We start from the raw sequence: 25,641 nt of genomic DNA, 5'->3' as shown, positions 1-25,641 counted from the left end.
GTCCTTTTCTGACATCTGATCTCAATTGGCACTGCCACAGCTTTTCTACGACACCTTCTAATAATGTCATTCCTCAAAAGGAAGGGGTCAGTTGCCTAATTTCACTTTCCTGCAAGTCTTTTGTAGCTGTCTTCAAGTTGACAAAAGCAAATTTATATAAGCCACCTCCAAGAGAAAGAGAGCACTGTTTTAATATTTGCATAATATTTTAATTCTAGTAGCTCTTTCCACATCAAAAGGATAGTCTGCTCTAAAGTTAAATTCTTACTATTTTCAAAGATAGGTAGTGTTTATAAGTTTACAAATAGTGTATTTTTTCAAAAAAGTTTGTATTCTCAGTCTCCCCCAGTAACCCAGGTGCAAATATGGTAATAGCTATTCTTATATTGTCAGGCACGACTGAGTCACCTGATAATGCTGTCCACTGTAGAGAAGAAAATGGCCCAGAGAGGTACAGCCTGTGGTTCTGACAGAATTCAAATATAAACTAATAAGGACAATGGTTTGAAGGTTGTTGATCAGAAAGGGGCAGCTTTGGGGGACTTGAGAATCTACTTATTCTCTACCAGCCCCTGAGATGCCACCCCAAGTAAACATATCACCTGTAGGTTCTCATAAAAAAAAATGCTTGTCACTCAAATGAAGCTTCAAGCAAGTCCTGGGCTCCTCTTCCAATAAGGTAGCCCCAGACACCCCAAGTCTGTCTTAGAAACACCCCCAGACTGCCATTGGTGGCCAACACTATTTATGTCAGTTACCAATAATGCCAGAGGGTGTTGCTGAAAGCTAGAGCTTGACATGCAGATTTAGAAATAAGGATTTTGGAAAGTGAGTGGGACCACTTTTCTTCCCCCAGGACTGTACGTTGATGGATGGGGGAAGTGCAAACAGTATCTCAATTCTAAATATGGCTCTGACATTCTCCTCTCTTGTCCCTTTCTTTGCTGGGGTGTTGTAACAAAGCTAATGCTATGTTTCTTGGCACAGTCTTGTTAAAATTCTTGAGGGAGCCCAAGAATGTGCTTTTCTAATGAGATGATGCCAAGGCAACAGTCTTGGAGAATTACTGGACTAGATGATGTTTTCTGCCCCTTTGAGGTAGAAAATACATTGCTCTGTTAATTTTAGCATGCCACATACCTATTTTGGTCTCAGTTTTATTGTTGTATATCGAAATAGCTATAGAGAGATCCACTTTCCAGGGTTGCTGGGAGGATTTACAGGAGATAATGAACGTGAAGGAGGTAGCAGTGGGCAGCATCCAGAACGTGCTCAGGAAGTATCAATTTGTTTTTTGTCCCAGCACTCCCTGGTGCCCTTGAGCCCGCACATACAGAGGAGGTGGATGAAAGGCGGATTTGGGGCGCCAGGTGCAGACATGACACTGTGCCCTGAGAGCTCTCTAAGTGTTTAGCATGAAAAGATTCCTTCCAAAACCTGAGACTCTTAAAAGGAAGAAAGTGGGAAAGGGAGATAAACAAAAGGCTTCTGTGCCCAAAAGGTGACTCCCCTGGAAACTTGCCCCGGGTCTTTTTCTTGTTCTTCATGTTCTGTCCCTCCAGCCCGATACTGTGTCCAGGCTTTTCTTGAAGGAGAACAGACAATGCATTTAACCTGGGCTAGGGACAATAGGCAAGCCCACCCAGCCTGACTGGGGCAGGAATCTCATTACCTGCCTCTAGAGGACCCAAGAGAACAGGAAGGAGCTGACTGTGGAGAGCCCATTCTCTCCCCAGCCTCCGGTGTACATATTTGCAGAGATGAAACTGGCTCAGTTTCATCTGAAAGCCAAGGAAACCAGGGTTTACTAAATATCTACTGTTTGCCAAGAACTGGGCATTCATTTGTTCATTTAACTTCCCCAAACCTTGGCAAGGTGAGAATTATTATCCCAGTTATACAGGTCAGGAAATTGAGGTACAGAGAGATCAAGCAACTTATCCAAAATCACCCAGCAGGTGGCAGAACTGGAGAATTAATCCAGCCTACCAGGCTGTAAAGCCATGACCATTCCTTTGTGTCTTACTATTACCACATCGCCTTAGCTTTCAAGTTTCTGGAATTGTTGTAGAAATAAGACAGTGTGATTGGTTGTACTAGTTTGGGGGTGCACTTTGAATATATTCTTTGATATATATCACATATGTCCTACAAGCTGGTTGCCATACTAAAGTTTTATGTATTCTGCACTTACTTCAATCTACACATCCTTGGGAATATTAGCCCTTTAAGGCACTGCTTCTCAAACTTTATGTCTAGACAGATTCCTTGAGGAATCCTGCCAGGTACACATCCCAGTTCAGCTTGTGAGTCTGCTTTTCAACAAACTCCAGGCAACGTAACAGTCTGAGGATCATCTTCTGAGAGCTAAGAACTTTGGAATCCCTCAAGTATGAATTTGCAAACTCTTGTTTAAGCTATATGATTGAATAGAGTGCCTGCCTAGCCAGCACAAGGTGCTGAGTTCAAACCCCAGTACCGCAATAAATAAATAAATAAACAAACTACATGATTGGAGTCATAGTTTAGGTGCTTCGTTTCCTCATTTTTCAAAGTGAAGTACTAAAATAACAACACAAGCATCAAGGGCTTATGTTAGGAGTAAGTAGGTTAATGAAATGTCAACCCTTAATTCTTCTCCCCATTTTCAAAACCCTACCTAGGAGTACTGAGGATTATTCCTTTGTACCCTACCCTTTCTTCTGAGGCTGGGTCATGCACTGATCCGCAGTCTGAGGATATGAGCCTTATGGATGTTTGTGAGCAAGGCTGGCCACTGGCTGTACCTCTGTGGGCAGTAGTGTACCAGGGCATCCCAGTTACTCACCTGAATCGTATGCCTTCCTGAGTGGGCTGAGTTGCCAGGTTCTGATAACTTTGCCTTTGGAAGAAGACCATGTTTACACCCTAGAGAGTCGCTAGGGGCTTGACAGCTTCTCTTCCCACTTAGAACAGACTTATTTGGGCTTTGGCGAAGGCTGGCTAGATTCTATACATAGCTTACTAAGAATACACTCTCAAGAACGGAGCTGCATGGAGCCACACCTCAGCTATGGACAAGATTAAGGCCTTGTCGAATCCCATTTAATGGATTGCATTTTTCATGCAGAATTAAGTTGAACTTGTCCTCATTTTGGCTTTTGGCCGTCATTTTCTACTAGGGGCTGTTGCCAAGTAGTCAGTTTCTGACTTGATTACTTTCAGGAAATGTGCAATCTGGCTGATGACCTGACATGGCATGTGGCAGAGTCTCCTGTGGCTTCAGACTCCACCCCAGATGAGTCATGGGTCAGCATTTCCAGTTAGCTCATGGGAAGTCTGACAACATGGATTCTTCTCTCAACGTGTGTTGGTCACACACTGGGAACATCTGGAGCACCTACTCCCCTGACTTAGTGATGCATCCCAGGAATTGGTATTTTCTCCCCCCTCATCTTTCTTAATGCAAGTGAATAGGGTCTCCCTCAAGTTTGGCAAGAGGAAAAATGAAAGTGAATTCCAAATATTTCTCAAAGAGTTTCTATTGCAAAGTCCCCTAGGGAACTATTTAGGTCTCTTTTTCTATGGACGTTTTTAGAGATGGATTTTCCCATTAGATGTGACAAAATTGATAAAAGTAAACACTGCTCCTCTTGCATTCTTCCTGGTCCTTATGCTGATATTATGGGAAAGAAGGTGTTTGTCCTGTGATTGCCATGAAATGCAGCTCTCATGTCTCTGATCATAGAAGTGTACTTGACCCATGGCCTAGATGTTCTTCAGGGAGCAGTGTCCCCATGATGGCCAAGGCTGTAATTCCAAGGACACTGAGCATAGTAGGGGTCCTAAGGAGAGCTGTTCCTTGGAGTTACTGGGCTCCTCTAATGGGGATTTTGCCTTGAGGACCCCTGATAGCCTTGGTGAGTTCTCTTTAGAGCTATACTGCCAAAAAGGACACATTGATGCAACCTTCCTTTGTTTCTCCTTCACTAGGAGTCAGACCTGCCTTCCAGTCTCTACCAGCAACTTTAGCATTTTCTCTTAAAGATTTTTTTCCCCTGATAAGCTTCCTGTGTGTCTAATTCTAACTTGGCATCTGCTTCTCCAAGGACCTAGGTTAGCACAGTGTCCCATGATGCTGTGATCCTCTGCTGGACACCTACCAATTGCAGCTCGGTGCTGTGAGCATAGCTCCAATGCTATGGAACTAGAAATTCTGGGTCAGCCTCTGTATTTGACATTTTATATCTTCCCTATAGGCTGTAGTGTTAGTATGAACATGAGCCAGGCCACAACTTTCTTCAGTGTCTTGTTTTTTTGTTGCCTACAAGAGACTTTCTTGAAGCATTGGATTAAGTAAAGAAACTATAAACATAAGAGGGGAGAATTTTAAATTATGTTAAAATTTGGCTGTTTCCATTGTTCAAGAGAAATGCTGATTCCTAGTCTAGGGCTTACTTTCCCTAACGAGTGTTCTGTTTTCAGCCAGGACACATTCTCATGTGGCTGTTGGGAAATGTAGCTTTCTACACCTAGGAATGGAGCTCATCCAAGGTGTCCTCAGTCCCCCAGTGCCTAACTCACAATAACTCTTAGCAGTGCATTACAAAGTGTGAACGATTTGCTTTAGAATCATCCCTCAGGAAGGAGTGGGGGAAGAGGGCTGGGACAGCCTAGAGCCCCTGTAAATTTCACTGCCATGGTCAGTGTGGATAAACTTCCACACTTCCTGGCTTCCTAAGTAGCAACAGGAGCTTCTGCCAGGGGTCATACAGAGACCTGAAGTGTGCAAAGAATCCCTGAAAGTCTGTCTAAATAAAGGAAGGAAGCAGGAAGGCTTGGGATCAGCTTGACGGCTAGGGGTCAGCATGGAGACTGTGATGATTGTGTTTTTCCTTTCCAGGTATACAGGCAGTAACTTCTTCATATATTACCTGTAAACTCACAAGGAAGAGATATTCAATAGAATGCTTAATGGGTGAAGGTAGCACTTAGAAACTATGCGGTGGGAGCAGCAGAGACATAAAGGTTTATGGGGAAATCTGAGGCATATCATAAGGCCAGGTCATCCTGTGCTCTGACTTGGCTACTTCCACAGCTGGGCTGCTGACTCTCTTTACCCATGGACTTTCTTTACCCTTTGTAGTTCCCATATTGTGGCCTGATCCACATTACACTTGTTTATATTTTGCATTAGGTACTAATTTTTCTGAAGGCAGAGACTCAGCGCCTTGGCTGTTTGATGTGTCAGAGATGCTTACGGTGTATTTGTGAGTTGAACGAATAGATTGTGGTTTTGCAATCCAGTTCATGTTTTTCTGGATTAGCTCTCCACCTTACTATGACAAGGATAGTATAAGTCTAGGAACTGGAAGTATAAATGCAGTACCTCCCAAATATTAGAGAAATTCCTTGCCAGAGAGAGGAAAGCATAAATGCCATAGTATAAGTCTAGGAACTGGAAGTATAAATGCAGTACCTCCCAAATATTAGAGAAATTCCTTGCCAGAGAGAGAAAAGCATAAATGCCCTGAAGAACTCAGAAGCCTACAACACAGATAGTGTTCTGAGAAGTCAGCTCTCCAGGGCTGTCCTCACCAAGTTCCTTTGCTAAATCTTTTTTGACTTGGCTTATTAGAGGATAGAGGATTTATTTTTGTTAGTCAAGAGGGAATAGGGAATTACTTAATAGAAACTGTACTTTGTGGGTTCTCACAGACATCATGATGTGAGAAATACCTGTGTAACAGAGTCACAGCTTTGTCAAAATGTGACTTTCTAATTTGAATGCAAATATGAACTTAATATTTAGACAATGCTTTTTTCCCCTGATCACTTAGTTTCTTTTCCTTTTCCTTTCCTTTTCAACAAGGTCCTACTATGTAGCCTGGACTGGCCTCAAACTTGCAATCCTCCTGCCTCAGTCTCACAAGTGTTGTATTACAGGTGTGCACCACCACACCCAGCTGATTTAGTTTCTTCAGGCAAAGTTCTCACTCATTCAGATGTCTCTCCTCACCCTTTCCACCTTGCCAAGGTGATGTCTGGATTTGTGTGCCTCTGATGGTCCCTGGTACTCGAGCACCCCCTGCTAGCAGGCGGGTTCTGGCCTCTCTTGCCTGCCCTTTTCCCCAGATGGCAGTACTTTGGACCCAACTGGGGGTTTGGTTGTGATTCTTGCATGGTTCTGGATCAGATGGTCCAGCCTTCAGCCCCGGCTGCTTTGTCCCCGCATCAGCCTCACTGGCAAATTTCCCAGTCACAATCTCAGTAAGATCTGAGGTTTGGCTGGATGAGCTTGAGGGAAACTCTGGAACCTGTCCAAACCACACAGAACCCAAGGGATCACCAAGGAAAGCTAAAACTTGACCTTCCTTTCCCCATTTACTGACTGTTAAGTTTCCTTTGATGTGGAGTCTCTAGAGAGAGAAGAGGAGGACCACAGGTCTCTCACTTGCCTCTTGGGCCAGTTTTCCTTCTTTGTATAATATCCCAGGCCAGAAACTGCAGCTCTACCTTTCCATTTCTTTTACATTATGCCCTCCTCCCCCAAGTACTAGGCCTGGAGCTAAATCATAATGGTGGATGAGGTAGAATGACAGATTGGCCTAGTGACATGGGACTTTGTACTGGGAAACATCTCAAAAGCACCATCTGTCACCCCTCACAAACTTTCTATGATGAATGATTCTGTTGCCTTTATTTAAGGTACTTTAACTAAAAACTTTAAAACTCTGCTCTGTGATAATGCAAATCTGGATACCACTTGACTGGTGATTGATCTCTGGCTTCTGTTGCAGCCCTTCCTCCCATCATTAACCTTAGTTACTTGTGTTTTCCTCTATAGAAACATTTGTTCCTGTGAGTAGTAGTAAGACAGGGGTTTTGACCTTGCTAGTGGAAGCTGCTGTTTTCTTTTTTTAAAATTTTTCTGGCAACAAATGCTTCTCTCCTTGTTCCAGTGGCATGGGAGTAACACAAAGTGAACTGAACTGGTATGTGTGTCACCCCCACCCCCCCACCCAGTGTAGATTCATGGATATATTGACTGGATTTTGATAGACCATGAGACAGGTCACTCTGGATCACGATAAAGCAAAAGAAACAGTGAGGACCCGGGCCTAGAGGCAAGAAAACATGGCAGAGGTTGAAGGAACCGTTTGATTTGTGTCTAAAACACATGAAGGGGAGGTGGGTAAAGTTTGGGATCAGGTAAAGGAAAGGTAAAGTCAGGATCATATACGATACGGTGTTGTGTACCATGGAAAGGGATTTTAGTTTTATTTCTCTAGCCGAAATCTTTGGAGGTCTTGGAAATCTTTGAGGCAGAAAAAATGCTATATATTTTTTCATTAAGTTATAGAATTAGTAATTGCATTTTGCCTACACACATAACATCAAAGTGAAGGTTTCCTGGGTAACAATAGAATTGAAGAACAGTGCAAGGAACTGATCATCCGCGGGTTGTATGGTGCCTGGAGGAGGTACAGGGACAGTTTTGGGGAAAAATCTGTAAAAATTCATTTCCTTTCATGGATTGGAGAACCCGTATTTTAAATTACTTCTAAATGTAGTAGTAGCGAAGAGTCATTGACTAGACAGCCCTATAACTGTAGCCTACTGCAGTTCCCTATTTATTGATTACTGCTAAGTGCGCCTAGAAGTGAATTTGTTAGACAAATTACCTCCAGGCTCTGGGAGCTGCTTGGCTGGGGAAGCATTGCTATTTGCAGGAGAGCTGCAGACACACTCGCCCTCATTTAGAAGAGGCGATAGCTCTGGCTTAGGTGCTGAGACTCAAGACCTTGAAGGAAGATGAACTGCAGACTGCCTCAGAGCATGAATCATGCACACTGCAAAGTCACAAACAGGAAGAGGAGACTCCAACAGCTACCCTAGCTAGGGGTCCAAAATTTTAAACTTGGATTTGTCATCATTCTCATTCTGCGAAAATGGCCCAGGTTTTGAAGGAAAATGCATGTGTCTGTGTGGGTGGGTGGGTGATTTATAGTTGTTTATTTATGTGCTTGTGCAGTGTTTTGCTCATTATTTTATTCTTTAGTCGGCCCAAGTCAGACTTGGTTGTTAAATTTCCCAGGGAAATTTACACCATCTGGCAATAAGGTATAACACTAGGCTAAACCATAGGTGCCTATATTTAAGAAATGCTTTTGCATTTTAACAAAACCTTTTTGGGCAATATTTAAACTACTAGAAACAATGCAAGACTAATAAAATCACCACCTTTCACTTAGAATCACCTTTTGTTACTTTTCTACATTTGCTTTAGATCTATCAGCTACCTATCCATCTTCTTTCCTGAACCTTTTGACCCTAAGTTGTAGACAGCATGACCTTTCAGTTTTACCTTGTATATCTTAAGAACAAGGCTGTTTTCTTACAATAAAATTAACATAATCAGGAAACTCAATATTGACATAATACTATTACCTAGTGTACAGTCCATATTCAGATTTCATCAAATGTTCTAGTAACATCTTTTATAGCAATTCTTTTTTTCTCATTCATTACATATAGTTGTTATGATTCTTTAGTCTCCTTTAATCTGGAATAATGGTTCACCTTGCCTGGCCTTTCATTACCTTGGCGTTCTGAGGCACATGGGCTGAGTGTTTTGTCGTGCAGCGTGCTCCTCAGTTTGGGTTTTTCTGATCATTGCTTTGTGTATCTTCACATTTCCCGTTTTATCAGAAAAATTGTATAAGTGATGTCCTGTCCTTGTCAGTTCCCTGATGAGGAGGAAAAGAGCTGGTTTGTCCTATTACTGGTGACACTGATTTTCATCTCTTGGTTGTCTGCCAAATTTGCCTGAGGTATGGTACTCTCTCCCTTTTGTAATTAAGTTATCTTTGGGGAGGTACAATTAGACTCTAAACAACCTTTTTCTCCACAAACTTATGCAATGGTTCTAGCATCACCTCATGATTCTTGTCTGAATAAATGTTTGTTTCAATCATTCCTTCTGCATTTATTAGAGGATATTTGACAGTCAAAAAGAATTCTTCCTTTCCACCTCTCTCTTATCTTCTTTTCAGAGTTGGACTCTGGCTTCTTCTTTCATCCAATGTTTTACTTGCCATTATATTTTTATTCCACCTGAAGTCCAGGTGGTCACTAATGAAATTGCACAAAGGGTATGCAGAGGGAGGTAGGGGTTGTCTGTCAGTCTAAAATATATTCACCTTATAGGAGTTGACTGAGAATACGAAGATGTATTTCAGCAGATCCAAGGCTGAATTCCTTGCCTTGTGGCTGCTCAGAATGGCCAGTAGAGTCATCTGGTAGAAAACAATATCTTTTACCTGAGCTTATTGGTACCACTGCCTCTTTCTGCTCATTTTGTGATATGCCCTGCTCCCACTGACCAGTATCTACCAGCTGTGTCAAATATCCTTGCTAAGAAGAATAGCCTACCTCTTTTCATTGAGGGCTGTAGTGGGATCATCTGAGCTCAGGCTGTAAACCCAGCTCCATTCCTTATTTCCTGTTTGACCTTGACCATGCAGTTTAAGCTGAGGCTCAGTTTCTTCCTCTGTTCAATGCCAGTGGACATTCTTTTCCTTGTGGGGTTCCTGAGAGGAGTCAGGAAGAGTGGTGAGCACAGTGGTCGGCACTGGGAGTGCTTTATTATAGTTTGTGACATACTTTGGCCTCAGCATCCTGCTTAATGTTCTGGAAGATATACAGTCTCTCTGTGTTGTGTGAAGGAACTCAACATATTCTGGTCACATAGCCATGCTTGCGTGTTCCTCAGCTCTGAGCAATTCCTCTGACATCTGAGACCTTTGAGGTGCTTCCTGTCTCTTTTTCCTCTCTAGCATTTTCCTCCTGATGTTTGTCCAGTTATGTTGCATAGAATGATAGTGGCAGCTAACCTGACTGGAGGTTGGGGAATCAAGCCTGCTTGTTTCTTTCCTACCATTCCTGTGAGCATGATCTCACTGTAGCACTGGCCTACAGGCTGCCTTAGGCCTCAGTCCCTGACTACCCTTCCTTCTGCAGGCTGTCAGCCTAGGAATGCAGCTTTAGCTGCTGGGCTGGAGATCCCTCCAGGCCATGAGCTCCTGTCTTCCACTCACTTGCCACCTACTGGCTTCAGCATCACCCTCATCAGGGTCCTAACTTTGTAATGCTGTGACCCTGCTGATGTGCACTGTGTGGGAGGGGGACATAGTAGAGGAGGGTGGCTTAGCACCGAGGCTTGGAATCAAACAAAGCCAAGCTTCCATCCCAACTTGCTAATGTGGCGGAAGTCACTCAGTTTCTCTTAGCCTCTAGTTTCTTTCTGCAAAGTGTAAATAACGATGCTAGAAGGATGGAATGAGAAAGTGTTCATAAAAATTCACCCTATAATCCAGCCATCTGAGAAAGGTTGTAATTTAAATAATTGTATTGTGTCCATGTCAGTTTCCTGGACTTGACAACACAGTACAGTTGTGTGAGATGTTTTCACGGGGGGAGCTGGATGATGGGTCCATGGGACCGCTTGATACTGTGATCATTTGATCATTTGATCATTTTAACAAAAGTCTGAAAAATAATATTTAGTGAACGGCCTTATTTCCATTAATCATAGTTTTTTTAAATTGTTAAGTATCACCAGGATACTTGGTTATCTGGATCAAGCTCAACTTTTTGAGGTGCGTGTGTGTGTGTGTGTGTAGGGAGACAGGGAGGGAGAGAGAGAGAAAAGACTACGAATTCTAAAACCACTCTCCTTCACTAACACTCTGAACCACATCAATGGCATCCCAGCACCAGCACCAACAAATTCTTTTCTTGCTATAATTTCATCTACTCTCAGATAACACCATGTCTTTTTACTATACTTTATAGTCCTCATCCTCTTTAGATTTTGTTCCTATTTTCTATTTCAGTGGTTTTTACCCAGGCTGCACTATAGAGTCATGGCACTTAAACTAGCATCACTGGTGGTCCTACAAAGTTGTTTTGACAAGCTTCTCGGGTCAAGCTGCTACAGCAGGGCCAAGGACCACTGCTTCATCTGTACCATCCTCCTCCCATCCCACCTTGGCCTTCTCTTGCTTTCCTTCAATCTGCTGCCTCCACATTGCGTTGATGTGCTCTGCTCTTCCCAGACACTATTTCTTTAATGATCATTAAGGCCTTTCTTGACCATTATCACTAGATATGGACCTTGATCCCTGCTCCTCACAGGGCACAGTGTTTTTCTGGGGGCGAGTGTCTGCTGTTTTGGAATGACTGCAGATGAGCTTTCCCACCCATTGAGATGCCATATGTCCATGCCATTTTAGATAACTGAAGTGTCACCAAATGTCCCTTATGTTGTCTTCCTCCAAAAGCCAATTCAACAGAATGTGGGCGAATCACATTTTCTCTTGGGAATGTGGAAGCTTTCAAAAGCCTGAGAGGCACCGACTATTTTTATTTAGTATTTAATGGCTGCCACATCTTGTCACTGTGGGTAGGTTGAATTAGATATTACATCAGTTTCTGGGTCACAAGTGCCTCTTCTCTTTGTCTTTTCCAAAATGATACTGTGTCATAGAAACCATATACTTATGTTTTGGACATTTGATAAACAGAGAAAAGACCCCAAATATAATCCCTCCTATGGCATCTCTCCTAAAGTCTTACTATCCACTCCTATTCTTGTAGTTGAAATTATGGTGTGGATACAACCATGTATCCTAGTTTCCATGTTGCTACATTGTGTGTTTGTGTGTGTGTGTGTGTGTGTGTGTGTGTGTGTGTATGAATGTAGGAGAGTTTATTTACTCACAGCATTGTTGGTGGATATATAGGTGGTTCCCAGTTTTTCATTCTTTAACAGAATGCTATGATAACAACCCTCATACATCTAGATAATTTTATTTATTTATTTATTTATTTATTTATTTATTTTATTATTCATATGTACATACAAGGCTTGGGTCATTTCTCCCCCCTGCCCCCACCCCCTCCCTTACCACCCACTCCGCCTCCTCCCTCTCCCCCCAACCCCCTCAATACCCAGCAGATACTATTTTGCCTTTATTACATCTAGATAATTTTAAACTGAAAGTGGAAACACTGGGTAAAAGGACATCTTTATTTTTTTTTCATTTTTCTTTTATTATTCATATGTGCATACAAGGCTTGGTTCATTTCTCCCCCCTGCCCCCACCCCCTCCCTTACCACCCACTCCGCCCCCTCCCTCTCCCCCCCCCCTCAATACCCAGCAGAAACTATTTTGCCCTTATTTCTAATTTTGTTGTAGAGAGAGTATAAGCAATAATAGGAAGGAACAAGGGTTTTTGCTGGTTGAGATAAGGATAGCTATACAGGGCATTGACTCACATTGATTTCCTGTGCGTGGGTGTTACCTTCTAGGTTAATTCTTTTTGATCTAACCTTTTCTCTAGTACCTGTTCCCCTTTTCCTATTGGCCTCAGTTGCTTTAAGGTATCTGCTTTAGTTTCTCTGCATTAAGGGCAACAAATGCTAGCTAATTTTTTAGGTGTCTTACCTATCCTCACCCCTCCCTTGTGTGCTAAAGCTTTTATCATGTGCTCATAGTCCAATCCCCTTGTTGTGTTTGCCCTTGATCTAATGTCCACATATGAGGGAGAACATACGATTTTTGGTTTTTTGAGTAAAAGGACATCTTGACTCTTAATAAACCGTATCACAAAAAAAGAACAGCTATATCATCTAAAATAAAAATAAATAAATAAATAAATAAACAAGCCAAATTACAAAAAGTTTCCTGAGAAGCCCCTTTTGAAGGGTTTCTTCCAGAAATTCCCATCAGCATTGAACTCCTTAGGGCTTATATGCTAGCACTCATTTCTCATGGCTTTGAATGGACTACTATTGTTAATTTTTCTAGGTGGACTGCCCTTTTATTAAGCTGACTGTCTTTGTATCTTTTTGCTGACATACTGCTCAGGGGAGGAATGGATGCACTTTTTGTTCTGCTCCTGGTAGGAATTAATACCATCCTTCTTTTACATCTTAGCAAGTAGAGTTCAAAAAAATTAAGGGACTTGCCCAAGGATATACAACTAAGAAGCAGCAGAGCCAAGAGTGAAACCTGTATCATTTTGGCTCCAAAGCCTTTGTGCTTTCCACGCCTGATTCCTTATCCAGAAACAAGGACACATGAGAATTAGAGTCATAAATTGTACCTGGAAGAGAAGCTGGGCAAAGCAGAGAGGAAAGCCGAGCCCAGGGAAGACTTCATGGAAGGTCTTGTCCTCAAGGGATTTAGCGTTTAGTGGAAGACACAGAAGTAAATCAACAATTACTACATGGTAAAGTGGCAGTTGTTTATATATGTTTAAGTATCAATTATTAAGAAAAAAATCAACATTTCATAATAAATTAATACCTTTATTTTAGATAATTATTAAAATGTAGTTAAAATCAATGTTATCATAAGAATAAACACAGAAGAATATTTAAAAGCACCTTTATTAAGGTATACTTGGTAGACAAAAATAATGCACGTTTACATATTCAGATGGCTTTAAATCTGTCAAACCATTACCACAACCAAGATAATGAGCCATCTCTTCAAGAATTTCCTGAACCCTTTTTTACTCCTTCCTTTTCCCCTCTCATCCAACCCCCAGCTGTTCCAGGAAGCTACTACTACAGCTTATATAGATTAATTTGCATTTTCTATATTTGTATATAAATGGGAGCCTACAGTATGTATCTTTTTTTAAAAAAAATCTGGTGTCTTTCACTTAGTATAACTATTTAAAAAGCCAAACTGTTGGATGGCATAGATTGCTAGATCCTTCCCTTTTATTGCTAAGTACCAGCCTATTGTATGAATGTAAAATGATTTGTTTATATACTCAACTGTTGCTGGAGATTGGCAGTTGCCAATTTCTGTGGTTTAAATAAAGTATATAATATACATGTGAGTAAATGGTAAAATGGTAAAATTTTTAAAAATATTCCCATGATGGCCAATTTCAAATTACCAAGATGGATTCATAGAATGCAGTTGGGAAGAGATGTATACAATTAGCTCTCACAAACTTTAAGAGATAAACTGTTCCAAAAATGCTAGGAAATTAGTGTCAGGCAATAAGCAGCTGTGAAGTGGAGGAATTAGAAGGTCTTGTGGGAATAGTTGGTAAATGGAACACCTTTAACTTGGGGAATTCTTTATCTCTCTATTTGTAGGAATAGGGCCATTCCCACCTAAAATAGCTGATCCAAGGACTTAGTGCTTGGGATTGCCAAGAAGGGCTATTGTGTTTACAACTAGCTTTTCTTTAAAGGAGGATGTATTGCTTAGGAAATAAATAATGATTGTGAGCAGAAGTAAGTAATGTCTGTAGAATTTCATACATCTCATTATTTTAAAGAAGGGAAATACACAAATCTTTTTTTGATGGAAAGGTTTCTTTAAAACTCTACATTCTCCATCTAGACATTGTTGAAATCACTTCATTTCAGTTATCATGTGGAATGCAACAGAGTTAATTTTCAAAATTTATAGAAAAAACATAGAGAAAAATTACACTGCTTTACTTTGTCCTTCAATTTTTTTGTACATCTTCCTCTTTGTGAATAATAAATTGTGTTTACAGGGAAGCAATTTACATTTATAGTAGTGCTTTTCACTCCACACAATTCCAAAATGTTCTTCTCTGGTCTCTCCATATCATCACTGAATAACTGCAGTCATCTGGCAGAAACAAAACTGAACCATGTCCATGACACAGAGAAGTCTGATCAGGAAATACCACATAGTGTGAGAGGAGCAGAGGACAAAAACAGGGGAACTGGGACATGCATAGACTTTGGAACCCCTCAGGATGCCTTCATTTAGAGCTCCTAGTACTGAGCTTCATACTCAGCTCCTAGTATATGCCAGGCACTGCAGTAGGTATGGGGCATACTCAGATTTGGTCCCAAAACAACCCACCAGGGTCATTATTTTAATTGAACATAGAAACCATTATATTAAATTCTAGGTTTGTTCTCTGGGTCATTGATGTTGACCTCATAAGGAGATTTCTGAAAATTTCAGGACCCAGTCCATCCATTGAAGTTTCAGGTGAATCTCCCATTGTCCTGTACCACATTGAGCAAAGCAAGATAAGGTCATTGTTCTTCTTGGAGATTCTGTCATGACCAAAGCCTCTGCACTTCCCTGAGCCTCCAGACTAAGTTGTTCTTTCTTGGATTTATGTGAATGGTCATTGAGTATGGTACAGGGTCTTAACCTGGAGTCAGGCACTCATGGATGATTTTAGGGGATCTGAGAATGTCTGAAATGAAGGTCTAGGGTTGCACGTTTAATTTGGGAGGAATCTGAAACATCCAGCAATTTTTCACGAATGTGATTCAAAGGCTTCAAGAACCTAGGTCCTTCTCTAGCCCTATGATATCAGGCAGTTGGTAACCTTCAGGTGCCTTAGTGTTGTCATCTGTACAGCAAGGACAAATATTTTCCCTTTCTACCCATAAGGACTATTGTGAGGTCAAAGGAGACAATTATGCACAGAAGTGCTAAGAAAATGGCCCAATGCCATGCAAAATGAAATTTGATATTGCTAAGATTATCACAGCAGACCTTAAAGGTGGAGGTGGTGGCTGGGGTAGAGGGTACAGGACAAAAAGAGGGGCCAGAGGGTAGGCAAGACATCATTCCCAGTTACACATAGAGGATCAGCTATCTTTCCTGTTGCCTCCATGTCCTTTATTTACCCAATGCCCAGGATTGTTGCTATTGAGGCCAACTCATCCCAAGATAAGAAAGGGAGCATACCCATATGAAAGAGACATACAGAGAGGAACCCACATTAAAGACAAAACATATTCACTGGATAGAGGAAGTAATTTCCCTACAGACATGTATGACAGAGAACATACATATCTCTCCTAAATATGTTCCACTTAAGTTTAGCCTTACCTGGGAAGGCATTTTGTTTTGGATCCCCATGGACCTAGGTTTGAATGGGGACTCTCTCACATGTGACCAAGCATGCTGCTTAGCTCCTTCCAGCATTAGTTACTATGTGTAAACTTGATGAAAATTCAGTTCTCAGACTGAAGACCCAGTTTTTATTTGCCTTCACTGCAAATAATGAGTACCAAAGCAAAGTGGAAACATCACTGTTCTAGAGATCAGAGTCTGGGATTTCAGTTCAGCCTCTGCCAAGTCAGTCTAATCCAATTTGTGAATGAGACAAGTCATACTTTCTTCAGAATTACTGTGAAAATAAAATAAACAGAGCTAGATGAAAGTACTATATGATGTAAGGCACTATTTTGAACAGTTATTAGTGATAATAATTCTTTAATAATTACAACAATAGGTATTACTTATAAAGCCCACAAAAATCATGAGTAATCATATAAAATCATCAACAGTTATCATTATATACTATTATTGGGTTATGTGTTAAAGTACAATTAACAAGCAGATATGCAGAAATTCTCCTTTGAACCTGAGCATAAGAACTTTGCTGAGATGGGGATCCCCATCTTTGCCAATTTCATTTGCTGTAGCTAGTAGGTAAGTAGAATGGTGAGTAATGAACGGGAAGAGGGGCGAGAATGGATGGTTTGGAAGCCATTGACTAAATCTAATGCTGCACTCTGTTTTCTCTAGTACACCCTATGCAATGCCTCTGTAGTTAGTTCCTCCCCTTCCATTCTTTCCAGCTATCTTTTTGGTGCAGGTCCTTGGCATTCCTCACTTCCTTACTGAAATAGCCTCCCAACTGACCTTTCTGTCTTTAGAGTGTCCTCATCCAATCTATCTACATTTTGCCATCACAGGTATCTTTTTTTAAAATCGGTTTAATCATTTAATAACCTTCAGTGGCTCCCCATTGCCTCCAACATCTGTGCTGAATAGAGGCATTGGGAGACAGTGTGGAATCAAAGTAATTTGTTACTAGTAATAATTAGGGAGCAGAAGTCTGTGAGTAATTTATTCTCTTTTTGTTTTACTCTTTAAAAACCAATTAGAGCAAGGTTCACTACATCATTGCTGTCGAGTGTGGGAGGGTATGGGGAGAATTAGAGTTCAGGCATGAAAAAATGGTGAATAACCCTGGATGTGCCCATTGGTGGTGTCATTCATCATTTATGTTGTGGGGAAAATAGTTGAGAACCATGAGCCAAAAGAATAAAATCCATACGTTTCGGCATGCCCTAAAAGGGATCCAGGCTAGGGTGCCTATTTTGTTTTGATCGTTCTCTTCCAGCCCCCATTCCCCCTGTCATCCCCATCCCACGCTAAATCCCAGTTGAAGGGACATTTGGTTCCTACCCAGAATGCATCCTTCCTTTGAGGGGTAACAGCAGCGTGGCTTCCCTTTGAGGAAGCTCTGTCACCTAATTTTAGGCCATGGGATTTAGCTGAACTTGGCCCTACCTCTAGCTCTCAGGATGAGCCCTGTATCCTATGATGGACCAGCAGAGGTATGGAATTTCTACAGTGATTGGTTGGAGGTAGGCAGGTGCTTCTACCCTGGCAAATCAAAAGCACCATGCAGTTTTTCTGGAATGATTGGGAAAAAGTTTCTGTCTTCCCATTAAGGCTGCCAAGCTGATAGAATGCACGTATGGTGCTGCAAGGGTTCTTATTCCATGCCAGAGAAAAGCCTGTCTGAGTATCAAGTTGGCATGGAAGAGAGGAACACTGGGAGCAAAGTTGTGATGTCATCATTTGACTCCCTGCATCTACTTGAAACTACTTACGGCTTGGTTTTGTGAGCCAAGATGATGTCTGTCTGTCTGTCTCTGTCTCTCATGTAATCAGTGTGAGTTTCTTTTTTGATACTTTAAATTAAGAGCCCTGACTAATATATTGGACTCTGGCAATGGCAAGGCTTTGTGTTCGTGTGTTTTTGCTCATAGCTTGGAATGCCCATCTCTATCTTTCAACCCAGTAATATTCTCTTTACCTGTCTAGGCCCAGGTCAGGTATCCCTAGTACCTTTCCACCTTACCTGGGCAGAACGCATCTCTTTTCTATGTTTCTATAACCCAGGGTCACACATACCTTTACACTTTGTCTTAAAGTTTGCTGGCTGTGCATTGAAATTCATGACTCCTTATTTATGGAATACTTAATTTCAGACAGTTTCTTATTTAAATACAGATCCCTAACACTTTGTATAATATCTGTGATAGACAATATATATTTGTTGAGCTGAATTTACTAGAAAAGAGAAGAAATAAAGGAAAGAGAAAAAGAAAAGAAGCAAATGTATTTTGCTGTTTAAAATGTGAATCTTAAGCTTGTGCTGTGGCTAAAGGAAGATGGGAACAACTTGTTGAATAACAAGTTAAACCTATTTAATCTCTTTTTCTGGGAATTGCTTATACTTGACAGCTGCAAAATATGTAGTATCCCTTAGACAGCAGGAATTTAGCACAGCACATGGGAATGGCAAGATGGGAGCCTTAAGCCATGAATCCATCTGAATTACATAAAGTCACTGTCAGTCACTTCATCCTGAAGAGCACATGGGATGTCAACTCCTGGAACATCTGTCAGGATTCTTTCCTTTTTGCCATTCCCTAGGTCTGGCTGTCCCTACCAGACTACTTGGGTGGTCTTCTCAAAAGACTCCCTACCTCATCCTCTATGTTGGGTTAGAATCATGATCCTGTAGTTCAGTTCTGACTTGTCATAACTTTGCTTATAAAGCTTAACTTCCCAAGGTGTCTCTGTGAAACCTCACTTAAGTCTCACTCTTCTGTGGCCTCACCTTTATTTTCTAAACTCGTTTGCAGTACTCTCATTCCTCCTGTGGTGTTCCGAGTTCTCATCCCTACTGTAGACAGGGTAGTTCTCTTAGGGAGATGTCTCTGCAGAGAATATTCGGTTACTAACTTAGCAAGTCCAAAAGCTGTTTCCTTTGTGCCCACAGACTAATGCCACCCTCTCCCTGAGACTGTTAGTTGAACTGATCTCAACACTCTCTAAATTACCTTAGAATGTTTTGGTCATGAGAGTTTCTCTCTGTCTCTCTCTATAGCTATCTGTCTGTCCATCTATCTATCTATCTGTCTGTCTATCTATGTGTCTATCAGCCTACCTTACCATTCTACCATTTACCTGTTCTGTACTAGTATAGGCCAGCTGCTATAACAAATAGCTCTTACATTTCAATGGTTTTACAAATAAAACTTTATTTTTTACATGCCCACCATCTTATGCAGCTTGAGCATCTCTGTGGTCATCTCTGAGCAGGAACTCAGGAATCTTGGCTGCTTTCACAAGGTGATTTTGCCATCTCAGAAGCCTTAGCTACGAATGCCCATCATGAGAGCAGGAAAATAAGAGAGAGGATGGTGGATGGCATGAGATGGTTTAGAGGCTAAACCAGGAAGTGGTGTGTATTCTTCCTACCTACATATCACTGGCCAGAATTGAGTCATATGGTGCCAGTCTAAAAGCAAGGATGGCTGGGCAATGCAGTTTAATGGTAGGCTCTGGGCAAGGAAATGGGATTGGTGAGTACCTGGCCAGTCACTTACACATCCTAACTGGAGATGGTTTGTCCTATCATTTCTGTCCACTCTGGAAGATCTAAGTAATGCACCCTAGACTTATCAGGCCCAGTGAAATTGGTATCCTCCAGTGGCTATACAGGACAGCACTACACTCACTGTCTTTTGCTATCTTGAGTGTTTTTGAATTTATGCCTTTCTCTGTTCTCTTCTTACCTTTCTCTTGTTCATCTCCCTCCTTTGTTTCCTTCTTTTCTTCCTTCCCTACCTCCTCCTCCCTTTTCTTCTCTCTACATATTTCCCGTTAATCAGCTAAAGCTTTTCTATTCCCTTTGTCTTCTCTTAACCTAATTTTTCTTTTGGTAGTATTGGGGTGTGAACTCTGAGCCTTGCCCTTGGTAGGCAGTTGATCTGTCACTTGATCATTCCTCTAGACCTCTTAGGCTTTATTTATTTTTCAAATAGGGTCTCACTAACTTTGTTTATTGGCTGGCCCCAAACTGTGATCCTCCTGATTACCTCCCAAGTAGCTGGGGTTGCATGTGTATGCCACCATGCCTGGCCCTTAAACTACTTTTCATTCTCACCCTAAACCCAATTGCAGAAGGCCTAAGTGCACACAGAGTCAGGGATGGATATGTGTGTGGTCCTGCGTAGGTGGAGAAGAGAGAATCCATTCCATTTCCTTCTACTCTGTGTGTGTATTGGGGTAGGGCTTCTCAGTAAACTTTCAATTTTGGAATGGTTTTGGATTTATAGAGAAGTTGCAAAGATGATGCAGAATTTCTGCATATTCCCTTCTTCTAGTTTCTCCTAAAGTTAACACCTTACATTTCTGTAATATCTTTGGCAATACTAATAAATTGATATTGTTGCATGGCCATTAACTAAACTCTCAGCTTTACCCAGGTTTTTCCAGTTCTTCTGTCAAGTCCTTTTTCTGTTTCAGGATCCCACTCAGCGTACCACATGGCATTTAGTTTTTGCGTTTCCTGAAGTCTCCTCTGGTCTGTGGCAATTTCTCATCTTTGTTTTTGGCAACCTTAATTGTTTTAAGGAGTACTAGTCAGATATTGTGCAGAAGGTCCTTCAGTTTGCATGAATTGGATATTTTTTTCATGATTAGTTTGGGATTACAGGTTCTTTGGAGGAAGACCACAGAGCTAAAGTTCTTTCCTCATCACACTGTATCAGGGGGTACATAATACCCATGTGATATCACTCATATGATAGAGCTTATCACTTGAGTAAGGAAGTGTTTGCAAAATTTTTTCACTGTAAAGGTACTATTTAATCTTTTCCATACTCTTATTCATTGGATACTAGCTACTAAGTCCAGGCAGTATTCAGAGGGATGAGGTTAATACCACTTCCTGGATAGGGAAGTACCTATTTAATAATATTTGGAGTGTTCTGGTATTTTTTGTTTGTTTGTTTGTGTTTGTGGTGCTGGGGTTTAAACCCAGGGCCTTGAGCATGCTAAAGAAAGGCTTTACCACTGAACTATACCCCCAGTTGGAGTTTTTTGCTTTCTCAGTTGAATACTTTCAAAGTTCCTAAATAGCAGTGAGCATTAAAGGTAGACACAAATTTTGGCCTCAAAACTATCTTCTTGACAACCAAATAAAGAGCCTTGCAAATTTTTATTACACGGGCAAGAAAGAGAATCTATCCTAAGACTTAAAACAAAGCAACAAGTTAACCTATTAGCATATAGTCATCCTGTGGAGTATCCTGCTTTGGAGTTGGCAAAATGGTGCAAGATTTGCCCTTGCCTCCATTATTCACAAGTGTACATCTTCACATCTTTACTCCTAAGTAGAAGTGGTGAGGTGCAGTGGGTTTTCCAAGTTATTCCTAGCTTTTGCATCTGGCCAAGGTTCTGAGATGCTCTGTCAGCTGGAAAGGAAGGGAGCAAGAGATGCGTTTTCCTTGTTAACAGTTCCTGTCACATCCCACCTACCCAGCTTAGTGTGTCAGGCAAGTCAGACCCACAGAATGGCTGATGTGAGTGGAGATTCTGGCTTCAAAGCCTGCCTTCTCAGCTATCAGGAGATGTGCAAAGGGAATGCTTTTGAAATAAAAATTGAAATGAATCACAGCTTTAATTGTTTCCCATTTATAATCATAGTTGAGTGAGATCATCGAGACAGATCACTTTATTCTCCAGATGATATGAAAAAGTAGTGCACTCAATGCAGGAAATGGGCCATCTTACGACTTGTCTGCTAGGTCACATGCTCTTTGGGACATACAGAAAAGGAGCTGAAAGAGAGGTTTCTGAGTTTTGACATCAGGTGCACCTGAGTTTCAGTATTGACACGGTCACTTACCAGTCAAGTGACTTTTTTTAAATTGAAATTATTTTTCTGTTGACTACATATTTTAAATTAAACAATTAAGGAATATATTAAAAGTTACATTTTTATAGCCTGCTCTTGCCTCCTATGATGGTTAGTTTTCCTTTTCCACTGTATTTGGGGAATTCCATAAGTGAAACATGTTTTTTTCTTGATAGATCAAAACATTACTGTTGCTTTTTTCCCCTCTTATTTTTCATTCATTCACTTATTCAACAAATATTTGGTAAGCACCTATTATGTGTCAGGCACTGTGGGAGCCATTGAGGGTGCTGATTACTTCAGCACTTTACTTGCTCTCTCCTGCTGTACAGAGGTGCACAGGATTTCTGCCCATGCCCCATCAAGAGACCTTTTCACTTTCATCTCTCTTGAGTTTCAGATTTCTCAGCTGAAATACCAAGTTAATGACATTTGCTTTGGATGTTTGCTGCAAGGAACAAATGAGACAATGCCTGTTAAGTGACTGCCTGGCACTTAATAGATGGTAGCCACATCAGAATGCTTTTGGTGCAAGTAACAGAAAGTCCAACCCAAAGTGGCCAAAAGAATGAAAACAATATTTATGCTATCTCATATAAACAGAAGAATAATAGTAGATGACTCCAGGATTGGTTGGTTCAAAGAGTCAACATGGTTATCCAAAACCCACGTTGTATCCATTTTTCTGCTCTGTCATCCTCAGCAGGATGGCTAGTATTCAGATTAGCTTTCCTCATAGTCACAGTAGAGATGCTAAAGTTCTAAGCCTCACATTCATAGATGATGAGCTTAAGAGGAAGACAAGAGTGAGGAAAACATTTTCAAAAGCATCACCACCTCTATTCTTCCTTTGCCAGCTGACTTGTCTTTGTGTCTCATTAATATAATATAATATTATACCACAGGTTAGTGTCTAAATCATGGGCCACCATAATTGGTTTAGATCCATTGGTTTAGATCTATTCCTGAGGAAAAAGTTGGTCCAGCCTCCTGTGATGCAAGGTCGGTTCGGAGACGCAAAGGTGGTTAGCAGCTAGCTAGTCGGTGCTCCTGGGCTGTGTTTGCTTCATGCCTCATCTCTCCCTGGCAAAGGAGGGAGACTTCCAAGTCCAAAAGGGAGCTGCTGCTACAGTCAGAGCTCGAAGTCGGTCTACAAGGTTGCTCCTTCCCTCGGTGTGCAGAGTTAAGAAGGCGTCGTTACTTTTGTAGCTAGGACTTCTCTCAAACGTGCGTGCTGAGGACACTCAGATGTTGGCCTCAGCTCCTAGGCTGAACCCAGCAGATTGGCCCATGAAAACTTCTGAATTGAGACAAAAGAAGGGATCTGTCAGAAAGCAATGCCTGTTGTCCTGGGCTTGGCAGCAAGGAAGAGGACAGGAAGTGGAAATCCTGCAATCTGAAAAGGAGTCTGAAAGGTGACAAAGCTGAACATGGGTGCTGGAGAGAGGTGTAACATTCCAGCCCCTCAATCTGGAAATGTTAGTAAGAACCAACAACAGCTTAATAGACAGAAGACCAAGGATCAGAATTCCCAGATGAAGATTTTCATAAGAAAAAAGAAAGAGGACACGGTTATAACTCATCAGCAGCTGCATGTCAGGCCATGCAAAATAGGGGGAAGAATAAAAATTTTCCAATTAATCCAAATTGGAACTCTAACTTATCAAGTCCTAGTTTGCTTTTTAAGTCTCAAGCCAATCAGAATTATGCTGGAGCCAAATTTAGTGAGCCACCATCACCAAGTGTTCTTCCCAAACCACCAAGCCATTGGATTCCTGATTCCTTTAATCCTTCAGATAAGGAAATAATGACATTTCAACTTAAAACCTTACTTAAAGTACAGGTATAAGTCAAGTAACTAATGTTTAAATTTAGTTATGTTTTCAAATGGTGGACATTTAATCTGAAACATTCACTGGGGAATTAATCTGTGTAAAATTGGTAATGTAAAAATATAATCAGACTGTATCATTTGTTTGTTGTGCTATGTGTACTGTAGTAGTATCAGTGCAACTTAACTAAATAATTGTGCGTAATAGTTTACTCAACTGAATAACTTTTGAGACAGCTGAAGTTTAGATTTAGGGAATGGTAAAGGAATCAACTTTTTCTATTGTCTATTGGAGGGAATAATTTAAGATTCATGTGGTCAGTCAGTAGATTTACTTTCAGTGAAACAAGTTATAATCATCTAGCTAAAACATACAAGGATTGAAAACTAGGGGTTGGACATTTTAAAGTTTAACATAAGGACACCCAAGCCAGTAACATGCCAACAACCTAATGCACTGCCAGAAGAAAATGTGAATTTTTCTTAATTGCATGTTATGAAATTGTACAGTTGTGAATGTGTAGTGGGCACTTGAGGCTTATTAGAATGAGGCACAGAATACCCCAGTGGTATTCTGTTTTCTTAAATGCAGTGAATAGGCACCTGTCAACAGATGCACCAAAATTATTTTTCCACAGACATGGCATTGAAGATCAGTCAGTAGCTTTCAAAGAACATTCCTGTATTATAGCCCTGACAGTGATCTGGCCTCATTCATCCTTGCAAAGCTTGTATAAGTAGGGAGTTGTATTATGTGAAAGCTTTAAGTTCCTAAAGAAGAAAGAGCCATGTAAATACAAGTAGTAAACTTGTAGCATATGTAAAGTTTTCTTGGCCTTTATGTTACAGAAATAGACTATTTTAGTAAATGAATTTGCAGAAAGTAAGACCATGGACTTTTTATACTATGGCCTAATTTTAAAGGTCCCTAATTGTATTTAAAGTTTGCCCTTGTGCTAAAGTGCCAGTGTATGTATGTTATAAATGATTTGGTTGTAAACTATTTCAAAGTAAAGTGTAATATGCTTCTATTGTAACTAAAAAGGTCAAACTGCTAAAACATTTCCTATTTTAAAGAGATGTAAATGCAGTGCACAATCATTCCCACAACTCCATCTTTAAACCCAGAGATTCATTTTGGCTTCTACCTGCCCTTGTAACTATGTTTGGTGCCAGGCCAGTGACTTTTTTTTTTTTTTTTGGCAGGACTAAGTGCAACCCAGGGGGACCATTTATGCATTAGATGTAATTTCTTGCATTGACACCTCAAAGCATGTTTTTACCAACTTGAGGGGTAAAAGCTAAATAGTTAATCCATCAAGTCAGAAAAATGTCCGACAATTTAAAAATCCTGATAGCTAATATCCTGTTTTCTAATTTGGCACCTTTTTTTTTATATTTATAAACAAGACAGCTAAGTTGTACTTCTCCAAATTCAGCTGAATTAATGGTATCTAGGTCAAATAATGAATATCTAAGGGACAAATAATGTACATGATTTGAATTTGAAACATGAAAATTTTTTTTTATTTATTTATTTTTATTCATATGTGCATACAATGTTTGGGTCATTTCTCCCCCCTCCCCCCACCCCCTTCTTTACCCCCCCACCCCCTCCATCTCCCTCCCACCCCCTCATTACCCGGCAGAAACTATTTTGCCCTTATTTCTAATTTTGTTGTAGAGAGAGTATAAGCAATAATAGGAAGGAACAAGTGTTTTTGCTGGTTGAGATAAGGATAGCTATACAGGGCATTGACTCACATTGATTTCCTGTGCATGGGTGTTACCTTCTAGGTTAATTCTTTTTGATCTAACCTTTTCTCTAGTTCCTGGTCTCCTTTTCCTATTGGCCTCAGTTGCTTTTAAGGTATCTGCTTTAGTTTCTCTGCGTTGAGGGCAACAAATGCTATCTGGTTTTTTAGGTGTCTTACCTATCCTCACCCCTCCCTTGTGTGCTCTCGCTTTTATCATGTGCTCAAAGTCCAATCCCCTGGTTGTGTTTG

General features: G+C 40.8%; 1 protein-coding gene and 1 pseudogene across 10 annotated transcripts in view; both read left to right on the top strand.

The window, feature by feature from the left end:
- Positions 1-25,641, top strand: part of Pde1c (phosphodiesterase 1C) — a 486,798-nt gene that overhangs the window by 117,188 nt on the left and 343,969 nt on the right. The gene's annotated exons all lie outside the window — the stretch shown is intronic.
- Positions 12,441-25,059, top strand: LOC141420721 (proline-rich nuclear receptor coactivator 2-like; annotated as a pseudogene).

The sequence above is a fragment of the Castor canadensis genome, chromosome 2 (genome assembly GCF_047511655.1).
Source record: "Castor canadensis chromosome 2, mCasCan1.hap1v2, whole genome shotgun sequence".
Lineage (NCBI taxonomy): Eukaryota > Metazoa > Chordata > Mammalia > Rodentia > Castoridae > Castor > Castor canadensis.
This window is presented reverse-complemented; position numbering and strand designations above follow the sequence as displayed.